At 40.8% G+C, this 16,687-nt stretch overlaps 1 protein-coding gene across 1 annotated transcript in view; it reads right to left on the reverse strand.

The window, feature by feature from the left end:
• Positions 1-7,643, reverse strand: part of NDST1 (N-deacetylase and N-sulfotransferase 1) — a 95,138-nt gene extending 87,495 nt beyond the window's left edge. Inside the window, exon 1 of the mRNA XM_066590401.1 lies at positions 7,526-7,643. The gene's annotated coding sequence lies outside the window, so the exon portion shown is untranslated. The remainder of the gene's footprint in view (positions 1-7,525) is intronic.
• Positions 7,644-16,687: the final 9,044 nt, after the last annotated feature.

The following is a 16,687-nucleotide window of genomic DNA, read 5'->3' on the forward strand; positions in this document are numbered from 1 at the left end:
CGGCCATGAGGGAGATATCTGACTCAACTCATTTTAACCCTTTCCAATCCACTGTCTGACCTGTGAAGACATTATGATTTAAGGCTGTACAGCTCTGATGTTGGGAGACGTCTGTCGGGGGTTCTCTTACTGCATATTGCCAGCCTCTCTGCTGTCGGAGTCTATCCAACGTGTCACCTCATGCAGTACTGGCTTTAGCCAGCGTATAGCGCCATTGTATAACGGCAGAATAAGAGTAAGCCCCCTAGGAAAACCAGGATACAAATTGGATTGGAAAGGGTTAATACAGCGCAGGAAAACTTCAAAAGTAGATTGTAAAAGTACCGGGACACGAATTACAGAACCAGTTGGCGGTAAGGAAATCTCATTAGCGGCGCTGTTAAAGATTTATCGTAGATCGCATTGTAAAAACTGGATGACCGGTTCCCTTTAAAAACACTGAAGACAGACTGACCCCCCCAAGCTTGCCAAATGGTATCAAGCTTCGCCTGGCGGGTTCCGTTAAGAGGGGTTGTACCATGATTACAAGGCCTTCCCATCCACAGGGTAAGGGATTTCAGATGGGTGGTGGTCTGAACACTGGGCCCCTGCATAGTCATAAAGTGTGGGCAGCAGCGGATGCCCATGTGATGGGCATCCGCTGCGCTATTTACTAAAATCAGACCAGAGACCGCTGAGAGCACTTGGCCATCTCCGGCATACTCACCAAAGTGCATGGATCAGTAGTGCGCAGTTGCGACAGCTGCTGTCCGTCCTTCAGGGCGACCATTGCCCTATTCTTGGGATTGGTAGGTGTTTCAGCAGCTGCACCCCCAATGATCTGCAAGTTATCCCCTATCCTATGGAGTGGGGAAGCCAAACCTCTGACTCCTCGGTTTTCCCAGACTCCCTCATATAGGATAAATTTGCTATATTAACATGGTAACATCCAACTTTTTGTCTCCATTTTGGTAAAATAATCCCGCTCCATCCTACATCCCCACATCCCGGATAAATAGGGGCTTAGAACAGAAATCTATAGGTTCAAAACTTTCCTAAATGAAAGGCAATGTGCAACAAATTCTGCATTGAATTTATTATACCTTGTTTATAATATATATTCTTACAAGCTGGAGTCGGAACATTTGTACCGACTCCACCAAAATGGGACTCTGATTTTATTATCGATACAGACACAAATATTATCAACCACAAAAATGAATATATAGGTGGAAGATTTCCACTGTATGCCATTCCCACATCATGTCGGTAGCCATTTGCGGCTAAAGTTGGCCATAAAGAGCTGGATGCCCCTTCGATGACCGGAGAACAATTTGTCCTTTTCCAACTACTTTTCAATGTATAATCCCCATCTGTCAGAAGTTTGGACTTGGTAGAAATAGTTCACTTTTCCAGCAGTGCCTCTAGAGGAGAAACGAAGCATTACACAATGCCCACTATAATGATTGAGCTGCCTATGTAATGCATAAACACATCAGGTCCTCCAGAGCAAGGGACGCTCTTTATAACCAGTTTCTGCTCTACGTAACAGAAGAGAGTCCCAAACAAGTAACCCTCTATGTATTAATAGGTTATTCGAAACTATACATGGCAGATGATAGGTATGAGCCTTGTTACAAAATTTGCACTAGGGTCCATAAAGTTCATGTTACATCTCTGCTTTTGCCTCTTCCACCCTCAAGGCCTGGTTTGACTTGATATGTACGTCTACACATCATTCAAAAGAGAAAAGAAAAAGGTACCTTACAATGTATGGAGATACCTGTGAAGGACACATTCAAGAAAGATCCAGGAACACCTTCATCTACAAGGAAGGAAGTAGCTCAGTAGATAAAAATTTGACTAATGCTATAAAGTCCTTTACTTATGGACATAAACTGGTGTACTTGGCTAAGCCTGACTTAAGATTAGGCCCATAGAAGACCCAATGCCAATAAAAAGTTTGCAAAGTACATTCCCAAACCCACCAAGAATATAAACCCATTGGAGCATCATCCTGATGTCTCTAGTGCTGATCGTCTTGAGGGAAAAGAACACAAAAAAATAATTCACTTTTCCACCTAAAATTGGATATGAGAACGTCTGCCGGTCAACCATAGACATTTCATCAGCAAAGTGTATGGAGGTGTTAATGCGCGCCTACCAGGAGATAGCACCATGAAGCATCTCCAGTGGCCAGAATCTTGGGTACATATGAGAATGCTTAATGCATAATTATCTTCCCACCTTGACTATGGTCACCCACCAAGGATTTATGACAGAGCCTGAAAACTGATGTACAAGATAACGTCATATTGTATTGATGCAGTGAACCTAAATGTGTGACTCTGGCTCCTACTGGTACGGTGTTGCCAGTAGAGCAAAGTGTGATTATTCCCAGTGAGAGAAACCAAGTAATCTTGTAGATATGAGACCTTTTAATGTCTAACAAAAATACATGATGTTACAGCAAGCTTTCGAATCTTCTATGGACCCTTCCTCAGGCTAAAATGGAAAAGGTATCATATCAACAAGATTACTTGGCTTCTCTCACTGAGAACAGTCACACTTTGGCTCCTAAATTCCACATCACTTAAAGAAGTCAGGGACTTTTCCAGAAAACATAAGGGTTAAAAAAATTTTCAGTTATCATCTTCTATTTGTTAAAAGCTGGCCTGACCAACAAACACATGAAACCAATGAAAAATAAAGGACTTCCTCTCGTCTTTATGGAGTGGATCTCCCGAATCTAATACACAAGAGTCCTCATAAGTGCTCAATGTCCATCCAGGACAGGAGCAAGCCCCCGCAATGACTAGATAGATGAAAGGGCGTTAATTGTGGGGTTAGACCGGCGGCACACAAACGGGTCGGATTCCACATGTGGGAGACCACAGTAGAATCTGTCCCTCTGTCCGGCCGGCGTCCACGCGTACCTGTCTCTCTTCTTCTGAATTGTGGATAGCTGCGGCGAGCCACTGTCGGACATGTGCAGTACAGCTTTTTATTTCAAATCTGTGTTTTTCCCGCAACCTATCTGCAAGGTCAACTGCGGATGGGCCACTGGTCAGACGGCTTCCGTTGACTTCAATGGAAGTCGTCTGCGCAGAATCCAGACAAAAATAGAGCATGTTGGAATGGTGGAAATTCAACAAGTGAGTATTAGTTCTCATATTTTCTAACTTTGGCCAATTTTCTGATTATCTTGGGAAACCCTTTTAACTTGAGGCTTCTGGTCCACAATGCAAAATCTTTAACATTCTCCCATCTATTGTGTGGCATCATGTCTTTTAATAAGGTAGCAAGGCCTTTGGGCTCGGGGTCGACTTCCATCCTCTGCTACCCATGCAGTATGATGAATTGAAATCCTTTAAAAGGGATTTTCCAGGACTTAAAAAAAAAATGACAGGCTTAAAATGGTATATATTAAAGAATAAATGCATACTCACCTGCTCCAGCATCTCCCCATCCTGCCCTGAAGCCACAGCCCCCGTTAGTCGGAACCCAGAAGAAGCCAGCAACAGTTCCGTGTCATTCATTGTGCAAGTAACTGTTCAGTTTCTTCCACTGAAGCATTTGATTGGCTGATCAGTCCACGTGCGCAATGAATGAGATGAGACCGCCAGCCAACGACTTCTGGGTTCTGAAAATTTTTGAAGTCCCGGAAGCCACATTAAATCACTAAGTTAAAAAAGGTTCCTAAGGTTAAGTTATAAATGTATTCCGTTTCTGACAAAGATGTATTATAACTGGTATATTGTGTTATTTTGCGCTGTCAGATTTATGTAGTCAATGAGTACGGATTCTGCCAACCAGAAGTACCATACATGATTCAGTACTGTATGGAGGCCAGAGTGTCACTTATATACATTCTCGTTGACTACCCCTAAGGGCAAACTTTCCTTATATTACAGACCTTTTCACAAGAATGCATAAAATTTGCAAGTCTCTCAGCCTATAATGCTTTACGCTGTAATCAATTGCGCTGTGCGTAGATTACATCCGGACTAGATAAATACTACACAATTAAAAGCCATTGAGCACTTCCCATGTTCAATTTTTTTAGTGGTCTGAAAATAATGTCCTCCACTAGTGATAGTCCAAAAATGTAGGTCCCAATCAGTGATATACAGAGGAGAGGAGACCCCATAGCACAAGGAATGAGGGCTGCTATGGTGCCAGGTTTTGACACCTACGCAAAGACGTGTGACCCAATAACCCACTTCCTTGTTTGCCATACGGTTCTTCTGAAGAGGGGCGTCCTTCACATGTTCTCATCACCCAATAGCAATTGGACCAACCAGTGCTGGGTCCCGTCTCTCCAAGGCCCCCACAGAAGCCGCATGGGCTGCTTGTATGGGGCATATGCCCTTGGACCTAATACGTTTCTAAGTGCACTGGATCCCGAGACTTGTCTATAGTATAACATCAACTATGACGTACCACTAATCCTAAAAAAAACCATGGCATTTCAACACATCACTATAGACCTCTTCCCGCGACATCTCTGAACCATTCCTCCAAACTGTCACCGACTGTCTGTCCACTGTCTCAAATACCATATCCTTCCTTTTTCTCAGACTTAACCTCTGAAAAAATGACCTCCTTGTCTTTCGCCCCCAACCAACCGACTTCCCCATAACATCTCTATATCAGTATCTGACACCACCATAACCCCCATACAGCACACCCACTAACATGGGGTCACACTGGACTCGGACCTCTCCTTCACCCCCCACATCCAATCTCTGGCCCAAACATGCCACCTGCACTAGAGAAATAATGCTAAAATCCATCCGTTCCTCACCATGGACATGTTAAAGACACTCAATGTCGTCCTCATCCACTCCTGACTCGACTACTGCAACTCCCTGCTCATTGGCCTTCCCCACACCAGACTCCCCCCTCTCCAATCCATATAAATGCGACAGGTAGGCTCATCTTCTTACATAGACACTTCTCAAATGCCTCTGCACTATGCTAGTTACTGTACTGCTGCACATACACTACGGAACTCAATTCAAAGTAATCACCCTCACCCACCCTCATCCATGGCGCCACGCCACCGTACCTAACCTCCATCCTATCCATACACCACCCAGCCCGCACACTGTGATCCGCTAACATACTCAGACTAAACACCCCTCTAATACGGACCTCACATGCTCGCCTCCAGGACTTCACCAGAGCAGCACCCATCCTATGGAACGCTCTACCCCAAGGCATCCAGACAATCCCCGACGCATGGAAATTCAGACATGCCTTAAAAACACACCTTTTTAAAGGAGCATATTAAATCTCCTGAACTAATTCCCCCTCCACCCCCTACAATATGCCCCCTGCCCCTCCCACCGCACCCCTGGACTATTGTTTACCTATGGCACCCCACATTCTCCACTTTGCCTACCATGTATATCTCCTGTCCCCGAACATCCTGAGTCACCTTCTCCTTGTTGTGTGTGAGCTCATTGGTGTAGGCCCCCTACCGTATTGGTATTTGCCCGCCATCTGTACAATTCCATTAAACAACTGAAATCTTTTAGAGTGGAAAATTTAAAAAAAAACTAAAATGATGCGGTTGCATAAATATTCACACCCTAAGGGCTAATGCCCACAGCCGGATTTCCGCCGCATAAAACACGTTTCACTGCAGCTATTAGGTTCTATTGACTAGGTTCTTCGCGCAGCAGATCTGGAGGTAAGTATGGGGTCTTTGGGGGGGCGCCGTGACGGACTCCGCTGTGGTATTCCACTTGCGGAGCCCGCCAAGGCCGTGTGCATAAGGCCTTAAACTAATACTTTGTTGATATATTCTTTGACAGCAGTCAGTCTTTTTGGGTAGGTGTCTAATAGCATGGCATCTTGTCTTGGCAATCATTGCCCACTCTTCCTTCCAATAGCGCTCCAAATCTGTGAAATTGCAAGGACATCCCATGTGTAGCGCCCTCTTCAGGTCACACACAAATATTCAATGGGATTCAGGTCTTGGCTCAGGCTAGGCCATTCCAAAACTTCAATCTTCTTCTGGTGAAGCCATGCTCTTGGTGATTTGTAGGTCTGCTTCGGGTCGTTGTTGTGCCGCTAGGTGAAATTCCTCTTCATCTACGGCTGAGGCCCAAAGATTTTGTTCCAAAATGGACTGATATTTGGGACTGTACATAATTCTCTCCGCCTTGACTAAAGCCCCAGTTCCAGCAGCGGAAATATAGCCCCACACATAATGCTGCCTCCACCATCTTCACTGCATGTTGGGGGTCTTCTGGTGATGGCGTTCTGTCAAACATACCTTTTGGAATTCTGGCCAAAATGTTCCCCCTCCTCATCAGTCTTCCCCACGTTCTCCATATACTTTTGGCAGACTTGATGGAGGTTTTGGCAGAATATAGCCGGGCTTGGATGTTCTTCTTTGTTAGAAAAGGCTTCCATCTTGGCAACCTTCATCTGGTCTTCTCCTCAATTTTTGAGGGACGTCCAGTTTGTGGTAATGTCACTGTTGTACCAAATGTAATCCACTTCTTGATGACGTCTTCACTGTGTCCCATGGTATATGTAATGTCTTGGAGATGTTTTGGTCCCCTTCTCCTAACTGACCCCCTCCAACAATCAGACCTCTTTGATGTGTTGTAGGATCTTTATGGACCAACTAAGAAAATGTCAGGAAAATCCTCCCAGAAGAGCTGAAGTTTATACAGTAGGACATCAGAATCCCGTAAGTAATGGCGGCGGAGTGCTGACTACTATCTATCAGGAGGTTACATGTGATTGGCTAATTCTGAACACAACCACATCCCAAGTATAAGAGGGTGTGAACACTTATGCAACCACATTATTTTACTTTTTAATTTCATTTTTCCACCTTAACTAATTTCAACTTCTTTTCCAATGGCATTGTAGAGATAACGGGTCACATTATCTGGAATGATTCATCTCGATCAGATTTAACGGGGACGTGTAGCCTGTTTATATCCACTGTAACCGTCTCATTCATTTACGCCAGACTCTGAGGGCATCTCAATGCCCCTCGTACCCGTCACGCTGAAGGCACATCCTCACTTTCACGGGGGACTCAACTGACCACTACGGTTGATGTAATGGAAAGGACTACACAGCGGATCCCCTCACCCTAAACTTCCCAATCAGGGGCTGACAGCTCGCCTTCTCTTCACTGCCCCACAGATTATCCTCCAGCCCTCAGGCCTCCTCCCGGGCATCTCCCTCCACAGCTCCTGTCGCCAGCCTGCAGCCATAACTTTATCCCCAGGATGTGGCCTAAGTGCCCCTCACCTGCCCAGTCCCATCAAGGCACAAGACAAACAATTGGTGCCACACGTGGAGGCTTCTCGCCACTCCTGGTGTGGCAGGGTGCCGGGCACACATAGCACTTGCACCCATGCCTTTCCAGGGCTACATTCATATGCAGTGGATCAGATCTGCTGCACTGCTATATATAGCCCCACATTGTACACATATGCACCAACCTACATGCACCGCCAACCTGCCCTTGTTGCCATCCTAGCCCTGCCTGGCACACCCGCTGCCAGCTTACCTGCAAGGTCCATGGCTGGGGATCTCCTGGGCCTGATCCCTGATCCCTTCCCTGTGCAGAGAGAAGCTTTCTCAGGCTGCAAGGGGAATCCAGCGCCTGCAACACGGCTACAGAGAGGGAGGGAAGAGGGAGGAGGAGAGGCTGAGAGGAGGGGGAGGTTAGCAAAGCCTTCACAAAGGCTGATTCACATTAACCCATGCTGTGCCGCAAAGCTGGGAGTCCACCCTGCTGCTTCACGAAGGGACCCTCATCTACTTACCTCTATCATGGTCGCGAAGGGACCCTCACGAAGGGACCCTCATCTACTTACCTCTATCCTGGTCGCCTACATGCAATGATACCCTTGTGTGAATAAATCAGTGCGACTCAATGTTGGCATTACCCATGTGGTGGTAAATAGTGGGGATCATTCTGAAGTCCAACCTCTTTAGACTGCATTATTGGAAATACCAAGAATTGGTAAAATTACAAATATTGGTTTGGCTTAGGGCTATCGGAGGATGCAGCGCCTGGGGAAACCCGCTTTTCACCCTTGACCTTCTAAATGGGATATGGTCTTTGCTATGGGGTCCCCAAGCTGTTACTCGTCCACGTAGTCCCTGTACTGTGGGCCGAGGCGCAATATCTGATGGCCTGGACTGTGGCATAGTGGTCGAACAGGCTATGGTCAAGGGTGGCAGCACGGATGCAAATATGGCCCCAGTGTGAGGGCTGAAACGTTGTGTCTATAGGTGAATAAATACACAGATTACTTTACTATACTTGGATGTGCCGTGTGGTTTTAGAATATTTAAAGGACCTGAATGGTGGTCGCGACTCTGGCACTCTTTTGACTTGGCACAACACTGCTTTTGCTTTCTGGCTATCCTATATCTATCTATCTATCTCATATCTATCTATCCCATATCTATCTATCTATCTATCTTATATCTGTCTATCCCATATCTATCTATCTATCTATCTTATATCTGTCTATCTCCTATCTATCCATCTATCTATCTATCTCATATCTATCTATCTATCTTTCTCATATCTATCTATCTATCTATCTATCTATCTCATATCTATCTATCTCTCTATCTCATATCTATCTGATATCTATCTATCTCATATCTATCTATCCCATATCTATCTATCTTATATCTGTCTATCCCATATCTATCTATCTATCTATCTATCTTTCTCTCTCATATCTATCTATCTATCTATCTATCTCATATCTATCTATCTCTCTATCTCATATCTATCTGATATCTATCTATCTCACTATCTATCTATCTCATATCCATCTATCTATCTATCTATCTATCTATCTATCTATCTATCTATCTATCTATCTATCTATCTCATATCTATCTATCTCATATCTATCTATCTATCCCATATCTATCTATCTATATCATATCTATCTATCTAATATCTATCTCATATATATTCCATATGTTTCCATCTATCTATCTATCTATGCAATATCTATCTATCATCTATCTCATATCTATCTATCCCATATCTATCTATCTATCTATCTATCTATCTATCTCATATCTCTCCATCTATCTATCTCATATCTCTATCTCTCTATCTCATTTCTATCTATCTATCTATCTCATATGTCCCCATCTATCTATCTATCTCATATCTATCTATCTATCTATCTATCTATCAATCTATCTATCATGTATCTCATATCTATCTATCCCATATCTATCTATCTATCTATCTATCTATCTATCTATCTATCATGTATCTCATATCTATCTATCTATCCCATATATATACATCTATCAATCTATCTCATATCTATCTATCTACCTATCTATCATCTATCTCATATCTATCTATCTATCTATCTATCTATCTATCTATCCCATATCTATCCATCTATCTATCAATCTATCTCATATCTATCTCTTTCCATCTATCTATCTATCTATCTATCCTACATTTATCCCATATCTATCTATCTATCTATCTATCATCTATCTCATATCTATCTATCCCATATCTATCTATCTCATATCTCTTCATCTATCTATCTCATATCTATCTATCTATCTATCTATGTATCAATCATCTATCTCATATCTATCTCTTTCTATCTATCTGTCTATCTATCTTTCCTACATCTATCCCATATCTATCTATCTATCCCATATCTATCCATCTATCTATCAAATCTATCTATCTATCTATCTATCTATCTATCTATCTATCTATCATCTATCTCTTATCTATCTATCCCATATCTATCCATCTACCTATCAATCTATCTCATATCTATCTATTTCCATCTATCTATCTATCCTACATCTATCCCATATCTATCTATCTATCTATCTATCTATCTATCTATCTATCTATCTATCTATCTATCTATCTCCTATCTATCTATCTTTCTATCTATCTATCATCTATCTCATATCTATCTATCTATCCCATATCTATCTATCTCATATCTCTCCATCTATCTATCTCATATCTCTATCTATCTATCTATCTATCTATCTATCTATCTATCTATCTATCTATCTATCATCTATCTCATATCTATCTCTTTCCATCTATCTGTCTATCTATCTTTCCTACATCTATCCCATATCTATCTATCTATCCCATATCTATCCATCTATCTATCACTCTATCTCATATCTATCTCATATCTATCTATCTATCTATCTCATATCTATCTCTTTCCATCTATCTATCTTTCTATCTATCTCATATCTATCTCTTTCCATCTATCTATCTATCTATCTATCTATCTATCTATCCTACATCTATCCCATATCTATCTATCTATCTATCTATCTATCTATCTATCTATCTATCTATCTATCTATCTATCTCTTATCTATCTATCATCTATCTCATATCTATCTATCCCATATCTACCTATTTCTATCTCATATCTCTCCATCTATCTATCTCATATCTCTATCTCTCTATCTCCTATCTATCTATCTATCTATCTATCTATCTATCTATCTATCTATCTATCTATCTATCTCATATGTCCCCATCTATCTATCTCATATCTATCTCTTTCCATCTATCTGTCTATCTATCTTTCCTACATCTATCCCATATCTATCTATCTATCTATCTATCTATCTATCCTATATCTATCCATCTATCTATCAATCTATCTCATATCTATCTCTTTCCATCCATCTGTCTATCTATCTTTCCTACATATATCCCATATCTATCTATCTATCTATTTATCTATCTAATATCTATCTATCTCATATATATTCCATATCTATCCATCTATCTCATATCTATCTATCTATCTATCTATCTATCTATCTATCTATCTATCTATTCCATATCTATCTATCTATCTATCATCTATCTCATATCAATCTATCTATCTATCTATCTCATATCTCTCCATCTATCTATCTCATATCTCTATCTCTCTATCTCATTTCTATCTATCTATCTATCTATCTCATATTCTCCATCTATCTATCTCATATCTCTATCTCTCTATCTCATTTCTTTCTATCTATCTATCGATCTATCTCATATGTCCCCATCTATCTATCTATCTCATATTTATCTATCTATCATCTATCTCATATCTATCTATCTATCTTATATCTATCTATCCCATATCTATCAATCTATCTATCAATCTATCTCATATCTATCTCTTTCCATCTATCTGTCTATCTATCTTTCCTACATCTATCCCATATCTATCTATTGCATATCTATCTGATGTCTAGTATCCATCCTATATCTATCTATCTCTCTCATATCGATGCCATATCTATCTATTTATCTATCTATCTATCTATCTATCTCATATCTATATATCTCATATATTTCTCTCTCATATCAGCCTATTTATCTATCTAATATCTATCTATCCATGCCACATCTATCTATATTTCTCACTCATATCTATCTAATATCTATCTATCCATCCCACATCTATCTTTCTCTCTCATATCGATCCCTTATCTATCTATCTATCTCATATCTATCCATCTATCTATCTCTCATATCTATCTATCCATCCCACATCTATCTATCTAGCTATCTATCTATCTTTCTCTCTCATATCTATCTAATATCTATCTATCCCACATCTATCTATCGTTCTCTCTCTTATATCTTTCTAATATCTAGCTATTATCCCATATCTATCTATCCATCCCACATCTATCTATCTTTTTCTCTCATATCTATCTAATATCTATCTATCCCTCCCACATCTATCTATCTTTCTCTCTCATAACTATCTAATTTCTATCTATCTATCCATCCCATATCTATCTATCTATCCATCCATCCCATATCTATCTAATATCTATCTATCTATCTAGTATCTATCCATCCCATATCTATCTCTCTAATATCTACCATCTATCAATCTCTCTATCTTTCTCTCTCACATCTACCTATCTCATATTTAACTATCTTTCTCTTTCATATCTAAGTATCTCATATCTATTTAGCTATCTTTCTTTCTCTCTCATATTTACCTATCTCATATCTATTCATCTATCTATCTGATATCTATCTATATATCTATCTATCCCATATCTATCTAATATCTATCTAATATCTATCTATCTATCTATCTATCTATCTCATATCTATTTATCTTATATCTATCATATCTACATATCTCATACATATGCATCTATCTATCGCATATCTATCGAATATATATCTATCTCATATCTATCATCTATCTCATATCTATCCCATATCTATCCATCTATCTCATATCTAAATATCTATTTATCCATCTATCTCATATCTATCTCTTTCTATCTGTCTATCTATCCTATATCTATTCCATATCTATCTATCTATCTCATATTTATATATCTCATATCTCTCTATCTTTCTCTCTCATATCTATCTTTCTCTCGCATACTTACCTATCTCATATTTAACTATCTTACTCTTTCATATCTAACTATCTGATATCTATCTAGCTATATTTCTTTCTCTCTCATATTTACCTATATCATATCCATTTATCTATCTAGATATCTATCTCATATCCATCTATATATCGATCTATCCCATATCTATCTAATATCTATCTAGTATCTATCTATCTATCTAATATATATCCATTTATCTCATATCTATCATTATTTTTCATATTTAACTATCTCATATTCATGCATCTATCTATCGCATATCTATCTATCTCATATTTATCTATCTATGTATCTCATATCTATCCCATATCTATCCATCTCTCTCATATCTATCTATCCATCCCACATCTATCTATCTATCTAGCTTTCTCTCTCATATCTATCAAATATCTATCTATCAATCCCATATCTATCTATCCCATATATATCGATCCTATATCCTTCTGTCTAGTATCTATCCATCCATGCATCCTATATCTATCTATCTATCTATCTCTCCATATTTCTCTCTAATATCTATCTATCTTATATCTATATATCGCATATCTATCTTTCTTTATCATATCTATTTATCCATCTAATATCTATCTATCCCTCCCATATCTATATATCTTTCTCTCTCATATCTATCTAATATCTATTTATTCCATATCTATCTATCTATCCCATATATATCTATCCAATATCTATCTACTATCTAATCATCCCATATCTATCGATTTCTCTATCTTTGCCTTTCATATCTATATTTCTCTCGCTTATCTACCTATCTCATATTTAACTATTTTTCTATCTATCTTTCTTTTTCATATGTACCTATCTCATATCTAGCCATCTATCTATCTCATATCTATTTATTCATGCATCCCATGTCTTTCTATCTCATAGCTATCTATCTCATATCTATCTATCCCTATCTTTCTCTCCCATATCTATCTATTTATCTAATATCTATCTATCCATCCATCCCACATTTATCTATCTATGTTTCTCTCACATATCTATCTATCTGTCTGTCTATCTCATATCTATATTTCTCATATCTATCTATTTATCCATCCCATATCTATCTCATATCTATCTATATATCTCATATCTACCTATCTATCTCTCTATCTATAGATCTCATATCTATCTATCTTATATCTATTTATTTATCTATCTATCATTCTTATTCATATCTACCTATCTCATATCTACCTCATATCTATCTATCTATCTATCTATCTATCTATCTATCTATCTATCTATCTATCGCATATCTGTCTATCTGTATCTATCTATCTACCTGTCTACCATCTATCATCTATCGCTCTATCTAGTCTGCCCCTCCCTTTTAATATTTAGTTCGCTGGAGGTTGAAGATATAAATACACCTAGGAGCTTTGACAGTTTTACACATTATGCATTAGTGTTTTGTGGCTGTAAGCCGATGCAACACTTTATGGTTCTCATCAGCATGGAAGAGACGCTGTCTTGTGTGTTCAGATTACAGCAAATACTTTACAGTGCTGTAAGTCATTGTGATGTCGGTACAAATTATTAATTAAAAAGAAAGTCAGAAATAAAAGTACCAAATGGGTCCAGTAATTTATAAAGGGAGGCTCTAACTTTAGATATTTAGGTTGTCAAGGTAAGAAATAAAGTCTACTTTTTTCTGTTAGAAAGAACCGCACTCCTGTCCATGAGATATGGCTGGTATTGCAGCAGTTCCTTAGTCTCTTGAATGGCAATGAGCTGCAATACCAGACACATCTGATGGACTAGAGTGGCACTGTTTTTGTAGAAAGCTAATCCTTTTTTCTAACCCAACGCAACCTGTTTAAAGGGGTTGTCCAGTTGTAAATCATTGATGGGCTATCAGCAGTCTACGCTCTCACTGCAGTGGCCAGGCTTAGTATTGCAGGTCAAGTTCCCATTCACTTTAATGGGAGCTGAGCCTGCAATTCCAAGCCTGACCACTGCAGCCGGAATAAAGCTATCTGCTTCCTGCCAAAATCAGATCAGTGCACAAGCACACAGAGCAAGCAAACAGCGGATTGGCGGGGATCCCTGGTTTACAACTGGACTATCCGTTTAAGGATGATAAATGGGAGTTGGATATTAATTATCATGAAGAGGCCTGTGCAGAGAGAATGAACTCATTGTTTTAGTATTAGATTTGGCTTAGGGCTTAACTGGGGTGGGTGCATGCATGTTCGGTTGGCCTCTTAACACTTTGCAATCCAATTTTGGATTCAGGGTTTTCTAGGGGAGCTTTCTCTTTCTGCCATTATACAATGGTGCCATCTGCTGGCTAGAGCCAGTACTGCGGTATGTGACATGCCTGAGAGACCCCCCAACAACAGAGCAGCCAGTAATATACAGTAAAAATACCCTGCCAGATGTCCTCTAACATCAGAGCTGTACAGCCTTCAATGAGAATGTCTTCAGACGTCAGAAAGTGGACTGGAAAGGGTTAAAGCACCAGCACACGCACCCATCTTTCCCATCCCCAGCTAATCCAGACACTTTCCTAATTATTTAAAGGAACTCTCCCCCACTGTAGGATGTTTGAGGAATATGTCGTGTTTGATTTTGCAAAGGGGCTATTGCATCCTGATTGATTCCTGGCTTTGACTCATGCCTGTGCACCCAGCTTTCCCATCTTTCTCGTATCTTGACCTTGGCTTGTTATTTAAGCGCATTTTTCCTGATATGCTACCTGCCTTGACATTCTGCTTGACTCTCTGCCTGTCCTGACCTCCGCCTATGTTATCAACTACGTTTCTGCCTGTCCCTCTACCTGTTTCTGCTAGGGTACCATGTGGCACAGTGCCCCTGACCTGTCCATGTCAGCTGCCACTGCAATGAGTATACTCTTGGAGTAATGGCCTAGGTGTCCCTGCAACCAAAGGCCCTTTTAGACACAATGATTTTCGCTCAAAAATCGCTCAAAGCCATCTCTTAAGCGATAATCGCTGTGTCTAACTGCACTGACATCGTGCAGTTTTCGCTAAGCGGTCGCTGATCGCTGAAAGATCAGCGATCAGTTATCAGGAATTCACAGCGGGATACAGCTGATACTATTGTTTCAGCTGTATCCTGCTCCCTGAACACAGGCGGGGTATGAAGAACAGAGTTGTCCAGCTGTGTTCTCCATTCACCGCTCGGAGCGCTCGGCTGTAGAGATGAGCGAGCGTACTCGCTAAGGCAAACTAGTCGAGCGAGTAGTGTCTTATGCGAGTACCTGCCCGCTTGTCTCTAAAGATTCGGGTGCGGCGGGGGAGAGCGGTGAGTTGCGGGAGTGAGCAGGAAGGAGCGGAAGGGAGAGAGTGAGAGAGAGATCTCCCCCCCATTCTTCCCCGCTCTCCCCTGCCGCTCCCCGACCCCTGCCGGCACCCGAATCTTTAGAGACGAGCGGGCAGGTACTCGCATAAGGCACTACACGCTTGAGTAGTTTGCCTTAGCGAGTACGCTCGCTCATCTCTACTCGGCTGTATAACAGCCGGGTGCTCCGAGCGGGGAACAGCTGAATGCAGAAGACAAGGGGCCCCGCTTGTCTTCTGCATCCCCCGCTCGGAGCGCAAGGTGATCGCTCAACGTTTGAGTGATCACCTTGCACTGTAAAGAACACAACGATCATCACTCAAAAATCGCTCAAAAGATTTTTTTGAACGATAGTCGTTGTGTCTAAACCAAACTTAAGACCAGATCCCTCCAAAACTGGTTAAAGGCCCTCAGGAGTAGTCCAAAGTCAAATCTGTCAATGGCACAGTGGGTCCAAACCTACAGTGTGATAGGGGGCAGAGTTGAAGGAATTGTGCATTCTATACCTGAAAATGCCACTCAGGCGCATATTAACTTTTCTGAAGAGAATCCGCAGGTGGCATCTCCAGAGTAGTCTCCTCTAGCAACATGTGACTGCTAGCTGGTAGATATTTCCAAGGCGCGGTGCTAGTCCGATGTCAAGGCTGGTAGAGTTCATGCAATACTAGAAAACAGGCACAAGGCAGGCAAATTTAAATGGCTGACATAGTGTTATTCTTCTTGGCACCTTATTTTGAAAAGTCACTTGACAAGTCGGGTACGTGTTAAGCAGAATGCAGGTATTACATAGGTAGTCTGTAGTCCGTCCGTGCACCGCTGACAATGGCTCTCAGTATCTATTAGCAATTAGTGATGAGCGAGCATTGCCCTTAGCGAGTACCTGCCCGCTCGAGAGAAAAGGTTCGGGTGCCGGCGGTGGGCAGGGAGCTGGAGGAGAGAGTGG

This window comes from Eleutherodactylus coqui, chromosome 2, assembly GCF_035609145.1.
Source record: "Eleutherodactylus coqui strain aEleCoq1 chromosome 2, aEleCoq1.hap1, whole genome shotgun sequence".
NCBI classification, from domain to species: domain Eukaryota; kingdom Metazoa; phylum Chordata; class Amphibia; order Anura; family Eleutherodactylidae; genus Eleutherodactylus; species Eleutherodactylus coqui.